Source organism: Spermophilus citellus (genome assembly GCF_964194105.1).
Source record: "Spermophilus citellus genome assembly, chromosome: 18".
NCBI classification, from domain to species: domain Eukaryota; kingdom Metazoa; phylum Chordata; class Mammalia; order Rodentia; family Sciuridae; genus Spermophilus; species Spermophilus citellus.
The window spans coordinates 24,308,907-24,327,211 of record NC_138200.1 but is presented as its reverse complement, the minus strand read 5'-3'; positions in this window follow the sequence as shown (position 1 = coordinate 24,327,211).

Here is an 18,305-nt window from a genome sequence, read left to right as displayed (position 1 = left end):
AAGTTTCAAGGAGCTAGCACAAACCGTGTTGGATTTAGAGTTCCAAATTCATCTATCAATATAGGAGAAAACAGAGTGAAACCTAAAAATTCAAACTGTTACTGCAGAGGAATGCTTCAAGCTATAAGAACGAAATTTGGTGAGTCAAGTGGGAATGGTGTACTGATCATTACCTCCAAGTATCATCAAGATTGGGTGAAATGACATTTGCTGAGATTTCAGGAAACTCGTAGTTTTTTGGAAGGTAGGCAACCCCTTTCAGACCAATTTGTTTTTCATCAGTCTCTGCTTAGGGCTACTTGAATAGGAAACAAACTGTATAGTTAGAACTTAGAACTACTTTATTGTGTCAAGTTTCAAGGAGCTAGCACAAACCGTGTTGGATTTAGAGTTCCAAATTCATCTATCAAAATAGGAGAAAACAGAGTGAAACCTAAAAATTCAAACTGTTACTGCAGAGGAATGCTTCAAGCTATAAGAACGAAATTTGGTGAGTCAAGTGGGAATGGTGTACTGATCATTACCTCCAAGTATCATCAAGATTGGGTGAAATGACATTTGCTGAGATTTCAGGAAACTCGTAGTTTTTTGGAAGCTAGGCCACCCCTTTCAGAGGAATTTGGTTTTCATCAGTCTCTGCTTAGGGCTATTTGAAGTAGAAACAAACAGTACAGACCGAACTTAGAACTGCTTTATTTTGTCAAGTTTCAAGGAGCTAGCAGAAACCGTGTTGGATTTAGAGTTCCAAATTCATCTATCAATATAGGAGAAAACAGAGTGAAACCTAAAAATTCAAACTGTTACTGCAGAGGAATGCTTCAAGCTATAAGAACGAAATTTGGTGAGTCAAGTGGGAATGGTGTCCTGATCATTACCTACAAGTATCATCAAGATTGGGTGAAATAACATTTGCTGAGATTTCAGGAAACTCGTAGTTTTTTGGAAGGTAGGCAACCCCTTTCAGACCAATTTGTTTTTCATCAGTCTCTGCTTAGGGCTACTTGAATAGGAAACAAACTGTATAGTTAGAACTTAGAACTACTTTATTATGTCAAGTTTCAAGGAGCTAGCACAAACCGTGTTGGATTTAGAGTTCCAAATTCATCTATCAATATAGGAGAAAACAGAGTGAAACCTAAAAATTCAAACTGTTACTGCAGAGGAATGCTTCAAGCTATAAGAACGAAATTTGGTGAGTCAAGTGGGAATGGTGTCCTGATCATTAGCTCCAAGTATCATCAAGATTGGGTGAAATAACATTTGCTGAGATTTCAGGAAACTCGTAGTTTTTTGGAAGCTAGGCAACCCCTTTCAGAGGAATTTGGTTTTCATCAGTCTCTGCTTAGGGCTATTTGAATAGGAAACAAACTGTATAGTTAGACCTTAGAACTACTTTATTGTGTCAAGTTTCAAGGAGCTAGCACAAACCGTGTTGGATTTAGAGTTCCAAATTCATCTATCAATATAGGAGAAAATAGAGTGAAACCTAAAAATTCAAACTGTTAGTGCAGAGGAATGCTTCAAGCTATAAGAACGAAATTTGGTGAGTCAAGTGGGAATGGTGTACTGATCATTACCTCCAAGTATCATCAAGATTGGGTGAAATGACATTTGCTGAGATTTCAGGAAACTCGTAGTTTTTTGGAAGCTAGGCAACCCCTTTCAGACGAATTTGGTTTTCATCAGTCTCTGCTTAGGGCTATTTGAATTAGAAACAAACAGTACAGACAGAACTTAGAACTGCTTTATTTTGTCAAGTTTCAAGGAGCTAGCAGAAACCCTGTTGGATTTAGAGTTCCAAATTCATCTATCAATATAGGAGAAAACAGAGTGAAACCTAAAAATTCAAACTGTTACTGCAGAGGAATGCTTCAAGCTATAAGAACGAAATTTGGTGAGTCAAGTGGGAATGGTGTCCTGATCATTACCTACAAGTATCATCAAGATTGGGTGAAATAACATTTGCTGAGATTTCAGGAAACTCGTAGTTTTTTGGAAGCTAGGCAACCCCTTTCAGACCAATTTGGTTTTCATCAGTCTCTGCTTAGGGCTACTTGAATAGGAAACAAACTGTATAGTTAGAACTTACAACTACTTTATTGTGTCAAGTTTCAAGGAGCTAGCACAAACCATGTTGGATTTAGAGTTCCAAATTCATCTATCAATATAGGAGAAAACAGAGTGAAACCTAAAAATTCAAACTGTTACTGCAGAGGAATGCTTCAAGCTATAAGAACGAAATTTGGTGAGTCAAGTGGGAATGGTGTCCTGATCATTAGCTCCAAGTATCATCAAGATTGGGTGAAATGACATTTGCTGAGATTTCAGGAAACTCGTAGTTTTTTGGAAGCTAGGCAACCCCTTTAAGACCAATTTGGTTTTCATCAGTCTCTGCTTAGGGCTACTTGAATAGGAAACAAACTGTATAGTTAGAACTTAGAACTACTTTATTGTGTCAAGTTTCAAGGACCTAGCACAAACCGTGTTGGATTTAGAGTTCCAAATTCATCTATCAATATAGGAGAAAACAGAGTGAAACCTAAAAATTCAAACTGTTACTGCAGAGGAATGCTTCAAGCTATAAGAACGAAATTTGGTGAGTCAAGTGGGAATGGTGTACTGATCATTACCTCCAAGTATCATCAAGATTGGGTGAAATAACATTTGCTGAGATTTCAGGAAACTCTTAGTTTTTTGAAATCAAGGCAACCCCTTTCAGACGAATTTGGTTTTCATCAGTCTCTGCTTAGGGCTACTTGAATAGGAAACAAACTGTATAGTTACAACTTAGAACTACTTTATTGTGTCAAGTTTCAAGGAGCTAGCACAAACTGTGTTGGATTTAGAGTTCCAAATTCATCTATCAATATAGGAGAAAACAGAGTGAAACCTAAAAATTCAAACTGTTACTGCAGAGGAATGCTTCAAGCTATAAGAATGAAATTTGGTGAGCCAAGTGGGAATGGTGTCCTGATCATTACCTCCAAGTATCATCAAGATTGGGTGAAATAACATTTGCTGAGATTTCAGGAAACTCGTAGTTTTTTGGAAGCAAGGCAACCCCTTGCAGACCAATTTGGTTTTCATCAGTCTCTGCTTAGGGCTACTTGAAAGGAAACAAGCTGTATACTTAGAACTTAGAACTACTTTATTGTGTCAAGTTTCAAGGAGCTAGCACAAACCGTGTTGGATTTAGAGTTCCAAATTCATCTATCAATATAGGAGAAAACAGAGTGAAACCTAAAAATTCAAACTGTTACTGCAGAGGAATGCTTCAAGCTATAAGAACGAAATTTGGTGAGTCAAGTGGGAATGGTGTACTGATCATTACCTCCAAGTATCATCAAGATTGGGTGAAATGACATTTGCTGAGATTTCAGGAAACTCGTAGTTTTTTGGAAGCTAGGCAACCCCTTTCAGACGAATTTGGTTTTCATCAGTCTCTGCTTAGGGCTATTTGAATTAGAAACAAACAGTACAGACAGAACTTAGAACTGCTTTATTTTGTCAAGTTTCAAGGAGCTAGCAGAAACCCTGTTGGATTTAGAGTTCCAAATTCATCTATCAATATAGGAGAAAACAAAGTAAAACCTAAAAATTCAACCTGTTACTGCAGAGGAATGCTTCAAGCTATAAGAACGAAATTTGGTGAGTCAAGTGGGAATGGTGTCCTGATCATTACCTACAAGTATCATCAAGATTGGGTGAAATAACATTTGCTGAGATTTCAGGAAACTCGTAGTTTTTTGGAAAGTAGGCAACCCCTTTCAGACCAATTTGTTTTTCATCAGTCTCTGCTTAGGGCTACTTGAATAGGAAACAAACTGTATAGTTAGAACTTACAACTACTTTATTGTGTCAAGTTTCAAGGAGCTAGCACAAACCGTGTTGGATTTAGAGTTCCAAATTCATCTATCAAAATAGGAGAAAACAGAGTGAAACCTAAAAATTCAAACTGTTACTGCAGAGGAATGCTTCAAGCTATAAGAACGAAATTTGGTGAGTCAAGTGGGAATGGTGTACTGATCATTACCTCCAAGTATCATCAAGATTGGGTGAAATGACATTTGCTGAGATTTCAGGAAACTCGTAGTTTTTTGGAAGCTAGGCAACCCCTTTCAGACCAATTTGGTTTTCATCAGTCTCTGCTTAGGGCTACTTGAATAGGAAACAAACTGTATAGTTACAACTTAGAACTACTTTATTGTGTCAAGTTTCAAGGAGCTAGCACAAACTGTGTTGGATTTAGAGTTCCAAATTCATCTGTCAATATAGGAGAAAACAGAGTGAAACCTAAAAATTCAAACTGTTACTGCAGAGGAATGCTCCAAGCTATAAGAACGAAATTTGGTGAGCCAAGTGGGAATGGTGTCCTGATCATTACCTCCAAGTATCATCAAGATTGATTGAAATAACATTTGCTGAGATTTCAGGAAACTCGTAGTTTTTTGGAAGCTAGGCAACCCCTTGCAGACCAATTTGGTTTTCATCAGTCTCTGGTTAGGGCTACTTGAAAGGAAACAAACTGTATACTTAGAACTTAGAACTACTTTATTGTGTCAAGTTTCAAGGAGCTAGCACAAACCGTGTTGGATTTAGAGTTCCAAATTCATCTATCAATATAGGAGAAAACAGAGTGAAACCTAAAAATTCAAACTGTTACTGCAGAGGAATGCTTCAAGCTATAAGAACGAAATTTGGTGAGTCAAGTGGGAATGGTGTCCTGATCATTACCTCCAAGTATCATCAAGATTGGGTGAAATAACATTTGCTGAGATTTCAGGAAACTCGTAGTTTTTTGGAAGGTAGGCAACCCCTTTCAGACCAATTTGTTTTTCATCAGTCTCTGCTTAGGGCTACTTGAATAGGAAACAAACTGTATAGTTAGAACTTAGAACTACTTTATTGTGTCAAGTTTCAAGGAGCTAGCACAAACCGTGTTGGATTTAGAGTTCCAAATTCATCTATCAAAATAGGAGAAAACAGAGTGAAACCTAAAAATTCAAACTGTTACTGCAGAGGAATGCTTCAAGCTATAAGAACGAAATTTGGTGAGTCAAGTGGGAATGGTGTACTGATCATTACCTCCAAGTATCATCAAGATTGGGTGAAATGACATTTGCTGAGATTTCAGGAAACTCGTAGTTTTTTGGAAGCTAGGCCACCCCTTTCAGAGGAATTTGGTTTTCATCAGTCTCTGCTTAGGGCTATTTGAAGTAGAAACAAACAGTACAGACCGAACTTAGAACTGCTTTATTTTGTCAAGTTTCAAGGAGCTAGCAGAAACCGTGTTGGATTTAGAGTTCCAAATTCATCTATCAATATAGGAGAAAACAGAGTGAAACCTAAAAATTCAAACTGTTACTGCAGAGGAATGCTTCAAGCTATAAGAACGAAATTTGGTGAGTCAAGTGGGAATGGTGTCCTGATCATTACCTACAAGTATCATCAAGATTGGGTGAAATAACATTTGCTGAGATTTCAGGAAACTCGTAGTTTTTTGGAAGGTAGGCAACCCCTTTCAGACCAATTTGTTTTTCATCAGTCTCTGCTTAGGGCTACTTGAATAGGAAACAAACTGTATAGTTAGAACTTAGAACTACTTTATTGTGTCAAGTTTCAAGGAGCTAGCACAAACCGTGTTGGATTTAGAGTTCCAAATTCATCTATCAATATAGGAGAAAACAGAGTGAAACCTAAAAATTCAAACTGTTACTGCAGAGGAATGCTTCAAGCTATAAGAACGAAATTTGGTGAGTCAAGTGGGAATGGTGTCCTGATCATTAGCTCCAAGTATCATCAAGATTGGGTGAAATAACATTTGCTGAGATTTCAGGAAACTCGTAGTTTTTTGGAAGCTAGGCAACCCCTTTCAGAGGAATTTGGTTTTCATCAGTCTCTGCTTAGGGCTATTTGAATAGGAAACAAACTGTATAGTTAGACCTTAGAACTACTTTATTGTGTCAAGTTTCAAGGAGCTAGCACAAACCGTGTTGGATTTAGAGTTCCAAATTCATCTATCAATATAGGAGAAAACAGAGTGAAACCTAAAAATTCAAACTGTTACTGCAGAGGAATGCTTCAAGCTATAAGAATGAAATTTGGTGAGCCAAGTGGGAATGGTGTCCTGATCATTACCTCCAAGTATCATCAAGATTGGGTGAAATAACATTTGCTGAGATTTCAGGAAACTCGTAGTTTTTTGGAAGCAAGGCAACCCCTTGCAGACCAATTTGGTTTTCATCAGTCTCTGCTTAGGGCTACTTGAAAGGAAACAAGCTGTATACTTAGAACTTAGAACTACTTTATTGTGTCAAGTTTCAAGGAGCTAGCACAAACCGTGTTGGATTTAGAGTTCCAAATTCATCTATCAATATAGGAGAAAACAGAGTGAAACCTAAAAATTCAAACTGTTACTGCAGAGGAATGCTTCAAGCTATAAGAACGAAATTTGGTGAGTCAAGTGGGAATGGTGTACTGATCATTACCTCCAAGTATCATCAAGATTGGGTGAAATGATATTTGCTGAGATTTCAGGAAACTCGTAGTTTTTTGGAAGCTAGGCAACCCCTTTCAGACGAATTTGGTTTTCATCAGTCTCTGCTTAGGGCTATTTGAATTAGAAACAAACAGTACAGACAGAACTTAGAACTGCTTTATTTTGTCAAGTTTCAAGGAGCTAGCAGAAACCCTGTTGGATTTAGAGTTCCAAATTCATCTATCAATATAGGAGAAAACAAAGTAAAACCTAAAAATTCAACCTGTTACTGCAGAGGAATGCTTCAAGCTATAAGAACGAAATTTGGTGAGTCAAGTGGGAATGGTGTCCTGATCATTACCTACAAGTATCATCAAGATTGGGTGAAATAACATTTGCTGAGATTTCAGGAAACTCGTAGTTTTTTGGAAAGTAGGCAACCCCTTTCAGACCAATTTGTTTTTCATCAGTCTCTGCTTAGGGCTACTTGAATAGGAAACAAACTGTATAGTTAGAACTTACAACTACTTTATTGTGTCAAGTTTCAAGGAGCTAGCACAAACCGTGTTGGATTTAGAGTTCCAAATTCATCTATCAAAATAGGAGAAAACAGAGTGAAACCTAAAAATTCAAACTGTTACTGCAGAGGAATGCTTCAAGCTATAAGAACGAAATTTGGTGAGTCAAGTGGGAATGGTGTACTGATCATTACCTCCAAGTATCATCAAGATTGGGTGAAATGACATTTGCTGAGATTTCAGGAAACTCGTAGTTTTTTGGAAGCTAGGCAACCCCTTTCAGACCAATTTGGTTTTCATCAGTCTCTGCTTAGGGCTACTTGAATAGGAAACAAACTGTATAGTTACAACTTAGAACTACTTTATTGTGTCAAGTTTCAAGGAGCTAGCACAAACTGTGTTGGATTTAGAGTTCCAAATTCATCTGTCAATATAGGAGAAAACAGAGTGAAACCTAAAAATTCAAACTGTTACTGCAGAGGAATGCTCCAAGCTATAAGAACGAAATTTGGTGAGCCAAGTGGGAATGGTGTCCTGATCATTACCTCCAAGTATCATCAAGATTGATTGAAATAACATTTGCTGAGATTTCAGGAAACTCGTAGTTTTTTGGAAGCTAGGCAACCCCTTGCAGACCAATTTGGTTTTCATCAGTCTCTGGTTAGGGCTACTTGAAAGGAAACAAACTGTATACTTAGAACTTAGAACTACTTTATTGTGTCAAGTTTCAAGGAGCTAGCACAAACCGTGTTGGATTTAGAGTTCCAAATTCATCTATCAATATAGGAGAAAACAGAGTGAAACCTAAAAATTCAAACTGTTACTGCAGAGGAATGCTTCAAGCTATAAGAACGAAATTTGGTGAGTCAAGTGGGAATGGTGTACTGATCATTACCTCCAAGTATCATCAAGATTGGGTGAAATGACATTTGCTGAGATTTCAGGAAACTCGTAGTTTTTTGGAAGGTAGGCAACCCCTTTCAGACCAATTTGTTTTTCATCAGTCTCTGCTTAGGGCTACTTGAATAGGAAACAAACTGTATAGTTAGAACTTAGAACTACTTTATTGTGTCAAGTTTCAAGGAGCTAGCACAAACCGTGTTGGATTTAGAGTTCCAAATTCATCTATCAAAATAGGAGAAAACAGAGTGAAACCTAAAAATTCAAACTGTTACTGCAGAGGAATGCTTCAAGCTATAAGAACGAAATTTGGTGAGTCAAGTGGGAATGGTGTACTGATCATTACCTCCAAGTATCATCAAGATTGGGTGAAATGACATTTGCTGAGATTTCAGGAAACTCGTAGTTTTTTGGAAGCTAGGCCACCCCTTTCAGAGGAATTTGGTTTTCATCAGTCTCTGCTTAGGGCTATTTGAAGTAGAAACAAACAGTACAGACCGAACTTAGAACTGCTTTATTTTGTCAAGTTTCAAGGAGCTAGCAGAAACCGTGTTGGATTTAGAGTTCCAAATTCATCTATCAATATAGGAGAAAACAGAGTGAAACCTAAAAATTCAAACTGTTACTGCAGAGGAATGCTTCAAGCTATAAGAACGAAATTTGGTGAGTCAAGTGGGAATGGTGTCCTGATCATTACCTACAAGTATCATCAAGATTGGGTGAAATAACATTTGCTGAGATTTCAGGAAACTCGTAGTTTTTTGGAAGGTAGGCAACCCCTTTCAGACCAATTTGTTTTTCATCAGTCTCTGCTTAGGGCTACTTGAATAGGAAACAAACTGTATAGTTAGAACTTAGAACTACTTTATTGTGTCAAGTTTCAAGGAGCTAGCACAAACCGTGTTGGATTTAGAGTTCCAAATTCATCTATCAATATAGGAGAAAACAGAGTGAAACCTAAAAATTCAAACTGTTACTGCAGAGGAATGCTTCAAGCTATAAGAACGAAATTTGGTGAGTCAAGTGGGAAGGGTGTACTTATCATTACCTCCAAGTATCATCAAGATTGGGTGAAATGATATTTGCTGAGATTTCAGGAAACTCGTAGTTTTTTGGAAGCTAGGCAACCCCTTTCAGACGAATTTGGTTTTCATCAGTCTCTGCTTAGGGCTATTTGAATTAGAAACAAACAGTACAGACAGAACTTAGAACTGCTTTATTTTGTCAAGTTTCAAGGAGCTAGCAGAAACCCTGTTGGATTTAGAGTTCCAAATTCATCTATCAATATAGGAGAAAACAGAGTGAAACCTAAAAATTCAAACTGTTACTGCAGAGGAATGCTTCAAGCTATAAGAACGAAATTTGGTGAGTCAAGTGGGAATGGTGTCCTGATCATTACCTACAAGTATCATCAAGATTGGGTGAAATAACATTTGCTGAGATTTCAGGAAACTCGTAGTTTTTTGGAAGCTAGGCAACCCCTTTCAGACCAATTTGGTTTTCATCAGTCTCTGCTTAGGGCTACTTGAATAGGAAACAAACTGTATAGTTAGAACTTACAACTACTTTATTGTGTCAAGTTTCAAGGAGCTAGCACAAACCGTGTTGGATTTAGAGTTCCAAATTCATCTATCAATATAGGAGAAAACAGAGTGAAACCTAAAAATTCAAACTGTTACTGCAGAGGAATGCTTCAAGCTATAAGAACGAAATTTGGTGAGTCAAGTGGGAATGGTGTCCTGATCATTACCTCCAAGTATCATCAAGATTGGGTGAAATAACATTTGCTGAGATTTCAGGAAACTCGTAGTTTTTTGGAAGCTAGGCAACCCCTTTCAGACCAATTTGGTTTTCATCAGTCTCTGCTTATGGCTACTTGAATAGGAAACAAACTGCATAGTTAGAACTTAGAACTACTTTATTGTTTCAAGTTTCAAGGAGCTAGCACAAACTGTGTTGGATTTAGAGTTCCAAATTCATCTATCAATATAGGAGAAAACAGAGTGAAACCTAAAAATTCAAACTGTTACTGCAGAGGAATGCTTCAAGCTATAAGAACGAAATTTGGTGAGCCAAGTGGGAATGGTGTACTGATCATTACCTCCAAGTATCATCAAGATTGGGTGAAATAACATTTGCTGAGATTTCAGGAAACTCGTAGTTTCTGGAAGCTAGGCAACCCTTTTCAGACGAATTTGGTTTTCATCAGTCTCTGCTTAGGGCTATTTGAATAGGAAAAAAACAGTAGAGACAGAACTTAGAACTGCTTTATTTTGTCAAGTTTCAAGGAGCTAGCACAAACCGTGTTGGATTTAGAGTTCCAAATTCATCTATCAATATAGGAGAAAACAGAGTGAAACCTAAAAATTCAAACTGTTACTGCAGAGGAATGCTTCAAGCTATAAGAACGAAATTTGGTGAGTCAAGTGGGAATGGTGTACTGATCATTACCTCCAAGTATCATCAAGATTGGGTGAAATAACATTTGCTGAGATTTCAGGAAACTCGTAGTTTTTTGGAAGCTAGGCAACCCCTTTCAGACCAATTTGGTTTTCATCAGTCTCTGCTTAGGGCTACTTGAAAGGAAACAAAATGTCTAGTTGGAACTAGGAACTACTTTATTGTGTCAAGTTTCAAGGAGCTAGCACAAACCGTGTTGGATTTAGAGTTCCAAATTCATCTATCAATATAGGAGAAAACAGAGTGAAACCTAAAAATTCAAACTGTTACTGCAGAGGAATGCTTCAAGCTATAAGAACGTTATTTGGTGAGTCAAGTTGGAATGGTGTACTGATCATTACCTCCAAGAAACATCAAGATTGGGTGAAATAACATTTGCTGAGATTTCAGGAAACTCGTAGTTTTTTGGAAGCTAGGCAAGCCCTTTCAGACCAATTTGGTTTTCATCAGTCTCTGCTTAGGACTACTTGAATAGGAAACATACTGTATAGTTAGAACTTATATCTACTTTATTGTGTCAAGTTTCAAGGAGCTAGCACAAACCGTGTTGGATTTAGAGTTCCAAATTCATCTATCAATATAGGAGAAAACAGAGTGAAACCTAAAAATTCAAACTGTTACTGCAGAGGAATGCTTCAAGCTATAAGAATGAAATTTGGTGAGTCAAGTGGGAAGGGTGTACTTATCATTACCTCCAAGTATCATCAAGATTGGGTGAAATGACATTTGCTGAGATTTCAGGAAACTCGTAGTTTTTTGGAAGCTAGGCAACCCCTTTCAGACCAATTTGGTTTTCATCAGTCTCTGCTTAGGGCTACTTGAATAGGAAACAAACTGTATAGTTAGAACTTAGAACTACTTTATTGTGTCAAGTTTCAAGGAGCTAGCACAAACTGTGTTGGATTTAGAGTTCCAAATTCATCTATCAATATAGGAGAAAACAGAGTGAAACCTAAAAATTCAAACTGTTACTGCAGAGGAATGCTTCAAGCTATAAGAACGAAATTTGGTGAGCCAAGTTGGAATGGTGTACTGATCATTACCTCCAAGTATCATCAAGATTGGGTGAAATAACATTTGCTGAGATTTCAGGAAACTCGTAGTTTTTTGGAAGCTAGGCAACCCTTTTCAGACGATTTTGGTTTTCATCAGTCTCTGCTTAGGGCTATTTGAATAGGAAAAAAAACAGTACAGGCAGAACTTAGAACTGCTTTATTTTTTCAAGTTTCAAGGAGCTAGCACAAACCGTGTTGGATTTAGAGTTCCAAATTCATCTATCAATATAGGAGAAAACAGAGTGAAACCTAAAAATTCAAACTGTTACTGCAGAGGAATGCTTCAAGCTATAAGAACGAAATTTGGTGAGCCAAGTGGGAATGGTGTCCTGATCATTACCTCCAAGTATCATCAAGATTGGGTGAAATGACATTTGCTGAGATTTCAGGAAACTCGTAGTTTTTTGGAAGCTAGGCAACCCCTTTCAGACCAATTTGGTTTTCATCAGTCTCTGCTTAGGGCTACTTGAATAGGAAACATACTGTATAGTTAGAACTTATATCTACTTTATTGTGTCAAGTTTCAAGGAGCTAGCACAAACCGTGTTGGATTTAGAGTTCCAAATTCATCTATCAAAATAGGAGAAAACAGAGTGAAACCTAAAAATTCAAACTGTTACTGCAGAGGAATGCTTCAAGCTATAAGAACGAAATTTGGTGAGCCAAGTGGGAATGGTGTACTGATCATTACCTCCAAGTATCATTAAGATTGGGTGAAATAACATTTGCTGAGATTTCAGGAAACTCGTAGTTTTTTGGAAGCTAGGCAACCCCTTTCAGACCAATTTGGTTTTCATCAGTCTCTGCTTAGGGCTATTTGCATAGGAAAAAAACAGTACAGACAGAACGTAGAACTGCTTTATTTTGTCAAGTTTCAAGGAGCTAGCACAAACCATGTTGGATTTAGAGTTCCAAATTCATCTATCAATATAGGAGAAAACAGAGTGAAACCTAAAAATTCAAACTGTTACTGCAGAGGAATGCTTCAAGCTATAAGAACGAAATTTGGTGAGCCAAGTGGGAATGGTGTACTGATCATTACCTCCAAGTATCATCAAGATTGGGTGAAATAACATTTGCTGAGATTTCAGGAAACTCGTAGTTTTTTGGAAGCTAGGCAACCCTTTTCAGACGAATTTTGTTTTCATCAGTCTCTGCTTAGGGCTATTTGAATAGGAAAAAAATAGTAGAGACAGAACGTAGAACTGCTTTATTTTGTCAAGTTTCAAGGAGCTAGCACAGACCATGTTGGATTTAGAGTTCCAAATTCATCTATCAATATAGGAGAAAACAGAGTGAAACCTAAAAATTCAAACTGTTACTGCAGAGGAATGCTTCAAGCTATAAGAATGAAATTTGGTGAGTCAAGTGGGAATGGTGTACTGATCATTACCTCCAAGTATCATCAAGATTGGGTGAAATAACATTTGCTGAGATTTCAGGAAACTCGTAGTTTTTTGGAAGCTAGGCAACCCCTTTCAGACCAATTTGGTTTTCATCAGTCTCTGCTTAGGGCTACTTGAAAGGAAACAAAATGTCTAGTTGGAACTAGGAACTACTTTATTGTGTCAAGTTTCAAGGAGCTAGCACAAACCGTGTTGGATTTAGAGTTCCAAATTCATCTATCAATATAGGAGAAAACAGAGTGAAACCTAAAAATTCAAACTGTTACTGCAGAGGAATGCTTCAAGCTATAAGAACGAAATTTGGTGAGTCAAGTTGGAATGGTGTACTGATCATTACCTCCAAGAATCATCAAGATTGGGTGAAATAACATTTGCTGAGATTTCAGGAAACTCGTAGTTTTTTGGAAGCTAGGCAAGCCCTTTCAGACCAATTTGGTTTTCATCAGTCTCTGCTTAGGACTACTTGAATAGGAAACATACTGTATAGTTAGAACTTATATCTACTTTATTGTGTCAAGTTTCAAGGAGCTAGCACAAACCGTGTTGGATTTAGAGTTCCAAATTCATCTATCAATATAGGAGAAAACAGAGTGAAACCTAAAAATTCAAACTGTTACTGCAGAGGAATGCTTCAAGCTATAAGAACGAAATTTGGTGAGCCAAGTGGGAATGGTGTACTGATCATTACCTCCAAGTATCATCAAGATTGGGTGAAATAACATTTGCTGAGATTTCAGGAAACTCGTAGTTTTTTGGAAGCTAGGCAACCCTTTTCAGACGAATTTGGTTTTCATCAGTCTCTGCTTAGGGCTATTTGAATAGGAAAAAAACAGTAGAGACAGAACGTAGAACTGCTTTATTTTGTCAAGTTTCAAGGAGCTAGCACAGACCATGTTGGATTTAGAGTTCCAAATTCATCTATCAATATAGGAGAAAACAGAGTGAAACCTAAAAATTCAAACTGTTACTGCAGAGGAATGCTTCAAGCTATAAGAATGAAATTTGGTGAGTCAAGTGGGAATGGTGTACTGATCATTACCTCCAAGTATCATCAAGATTGGGTGAAATAACATTTGCTGAGATTTCAGGAAACTCGTAGTTTTTTGGAAGCTAGGCAACCCCTTTCAGACCAATTTGGTTTTCATCAGTCTCTGCTTAGGGCTACTTGAAAGGAAACAAAATGTCTAGTTGGAACTAGGAACTACTTTATTGTGTCAAGTTTCAAGGAGCTAGCACAAACCGTGTTGGATTTAGAGTTCCAAATTCATCTATCAATATAGGAGAAAACAGAGTGAAACCTAAAAATTCAAACTGTTACTGCAGAGGAATGCTTCAAGCTATAAGAACGAAATTTGGTGAGTCAAGTGGGAATGGTGTACTGATCATTACCTCCAAGTATCATCAAGATTGGGTTAAATGACATTTGCTGAGATTTCAGGAAACTCGTAGTTTTTTGGAAGCTAGGCAACCCCTTTCAGACGAATTTGGTTTTCATCAGTCTCTGCTTAGGGCTACTTGAATAGGAAACAAACTGTATAATTAGAACTTAGAACTACTTTATTGTGTCAAGTTTCAAGGAGCTAGCACAAACTGTGTTGGATTTAGAGTTCCAAATTCATCTATCAATATAGGAGAAAACAGAGTGAAACCTAAAAATTCAAACTGTTACTGCAGAGGAATGCTTCAAGCTATAAGAACGAAATTTGGTGAGCCAAGTTGGAATGGTGTACTGATCATTACCTCCAAGTATCATCAAGATTGGGTGAAATAACATTTGCTGAGATTTCAGGAAACTCGTAGTTTTTTGGAAGCTAGGCAACCCTTTTCAGACGAATTTTGTTTTCATCAGTCTCTGCTTAGGGCTATTTGAATAGGAAAAAAATAGTAGAGACAGAACGTAGAACTGCTTTATTTTGTCAAGTTTCAAGGAGCTAGCACAGACCATGTTGGATTTAGAGTTCCAAATTCATCTATCAATATAGGAGAAAACAGAGTGAAACCTAAAAATTCAAACTGTTACTGCAGAGGAATGCTTCAAGCTATAAGAATGAAATTTGGTGAGTCAAGTGGGAATGGTGTACTGATCATTACCTCCAAGTATCATCAAGATTGGGTGAAATCACATTTGCTGAGATTTCAGGAAACTCGTAGTTTTTTGGAAGCTAGGCAACCCCTTTCAGACCAATTTGGTTTTCATCAGTCTCTGCTTAGGGATACTTGAATAGGAAACATACTGTATACTTAGAACTTATATCTACTTTATTGTGTCAAGTTTCAAGGAGCTAGCACAAACCGTGTTGGATTTAGAGTTCCAAATTCATCTATCAATATAGGAGAAAACAGAGTGAAACCTAAAAATTCAAACTGTTACTGCAGAGGAATGCTTCAAGCTATAAGAACGAAATTTGGTGAGTCAAGTGGGAATGGTGTACTGATCATTACCTCCAAGTATCATCAAGATTGGGTTAAATGACATTTGCTGAGATTTCAGGAAACTCGTAGTTTTTTGGAAGCTAGGCAACCCCTTTCAGACCAATTTGGTTTTCATCAGTCTCTGCTTAGGGCTACTTGAATAGGAAACAAACTGTATAGTTAGAACTTAGAACTACTTTATTGTGTCAAGTTTCAAGGAGCTAGCACACACTGTGTTGGATTTAGAGTTCCAAATTCATCTATCAATATAGGAGAAAACAGAGTGAAACCTAAAAATTCAAACTGTTACTGCAGAGGAATGCTTCAAGCTATAAGAACGAAATTTGGTGAGCCAAGTTGGAATGGTGTACTGATCATTACCTCCAAGTATCATCAAGATTGGGTGAAATAACATTTGCTGAGATTTCAGGAAACTCGTAGTTTTTTGGAAGCTAGGCAACCCTTTTCAGACGAATTTGGTTTTCATCAGTCTCTGCTTAGGGCTATTTGAATAGGAAAAAAAACAGTACAGGCAGAACTTAGAACTGCTTTATTTTTTCAAGTTTCAAGGAGCTAGCACAAACCATGTTGGATTTAGAGTTCCAAATTCATCTATCAATATAGGAGAAAACAGAGTGAAACCTAAAAATTCAAACTGTTACTGCAGAGGAATGCTTCAAGCTATAAGAACGAAATTTGGTGAGTCAAGTGGGAATGGTGTACTGATCATTACCTCCAAGTATCATCAAGATTGGGTGAAATAACATTTGCTGAGATTTCAGGAAACTCGTAGTTTTTTGGAAGCTAGGCAACCCCTTTCAGACCAATTTGGTTTTCATCAGTCTCTGCTTAGGGATACTTGAATAGGAAACATACTGTATAGTTAGAACTTATATCTACTTTATTGTGTCAAGTTTCAAGGAGCTAGCACAAACCGTGTTGGATTTAGAGTTCCAAATTCATCTATCAATATAGGAGAAAACAGAGTGAAACCTAAAAATTCAAACTGTTACTGCAGAGGAATGCTTCAAGCTATAAGAACGAAATTTGGTGAGTCAAGTGGGAATGGTGTACTGATCATTACCTCCAAGTATCATCAAGATTGGGTGAAATGACATTTGCTGAGATTTCAGGAAACTCGTAGTTTTTTGGAAGCTAGGCAACCCATTTCAGACGAATTTGGTTTTCATCAGTCTCTGCTTAGGGCTACTTGAATAGGAAACAAACTGTATAATTAGAACTTAGAACTACTTTATTGTGTCAAGTTTCAAGGAGCTAGCACAAACTGTGTTGGATTTAGAGTTCCAAATTCATCTATCAATATAGGAGAAAACAGAGTGAAACCTAAAAATTCAAACTGTTACTGCAGAGGAATGCTTCAAGCTATAAGAACGAAATTTGGTGAGCCAAGTTGGAATGGTGTACTGATCATTACCTCCAAGTATCATCAAGATTGGGTGAAATAACATTTGCTGAGATTTCAGGAAACTCGTAGTTTTTTGGAAGCTAGGCAACCGTTTTCAGACGAATTTGGTTTTCATCAGTCTCTGCTTAGGGCTATTTGAATAGGAAAAAAAACAGTACAGACAGAACTTAGAACTGCTTTATTTTTTCAAGTTTCAAGGAGCTAGCACAAACCATGTTGGATTTAGAGTTCCAAATTCATCTATCAATATAGGAGAAAACAGAGTGAAACCTAAAAATTCAAACTGTTACTGCAGAGGAATGCTTCAAGCTATCAGAACGAAATTTGGTGAGTCAAGTGGGAATGGTGTACTGATCATTACCTCCCAGTATCATCAAGATTGGGTGAAATAACATTTGCTGAGATTTCAGGAAACTCGTAGTTTTTTGGAAGCTAGGCAACCCCTTTCAGACCAATTTGGTTTTCATCAGTCTCTGCTTAGGGCTACTTGAATAGGAAACATACTGTATAGTTAGAACTTATATCTACATATTGTGTCAAGTTTCAAGGAGCTAGCACAAACCGTGTTGGATTTAGAGTTCCAAATTCATCTATCAATATAGGAGAAAACAGAGTGAAACCTAAAAATTCAAACTGTTACTGCAGAGGAATGCTTCAAGCTATAAGAACGAAATTTGGTGAGCCAAGTGGGAATGGTGTACTGATCATTACCTCCAAGTATCATCAAGATTGGGTGAAATCACATTTGCTGAGATTTCAGGAAACTCGTAGTTTTTTGGAAGCTAGGCAACCCCTTTCAGACCAATTTGGTTTTCATCAGTCTCTGCTTAGGGCTATTTGAATAGGAAAAAAACAGTACAGACAGAACGTAGAACTGCTTTATTTTGTCAAGTTTCAAGGAGCTAGCACAAACCATGTTGGATTTAGAGTTCCAAATTCATCTATCAATATAGGAGAAAACAGAGTGAAACCTAAAAATTCAAACTGTTACTGCAGAGGAATGCTTCAAGCTATAAGAACGAAATTTGGTGAGCCAAGTGGGAATGGTGTACTGATCATTACCTCCAAGTATCATCAAGATTGGGTGAAATAACATTTGCTGAGATTTCAGGAAACTCGTAGTTTTTTGGAAGCTAGGCAACCCTTTTCAGAAGAATTTTGTTTTCATCAGTCTCTGCTTAGGGCTATTTGAATAGGAAAAAAACAGTAGAGACAGAACGTAGAACTGCTTTATTTTGTCAAGTTTCAAGGAGCTAGCACAGACCATGTTGGATTTAGAGTTCCAAATTCATCTATCAATATAGGAGAAAACAGAGTGAAACCTAAAAATTCAAACTGTTACTGCAGAGGAATGCTTCAAGCTATAAGAATGAAATTTGGTGAGTCAAGTGGGAATGGTGTACTGATCATTACCTCCAAGTATCATCAAGATTGGGTGAAATAACATTTGCTGAGATTTCAGGAAACTCGTAGTTTTTTGGAAGCTAGGCAACCCCTTTCAGACCAATTTGGTTTTCATCAGTCTCTGCTTAGGGCTACTTGAAAGGAAACAAAATGTCTAGTTGGAACTAGGAACTACTTTATTGTGTCAAGTTTCAAGGAGCTAGCACAAACCGTGTTGGATTTAGAGTTCCAAATTCATCTATCAAT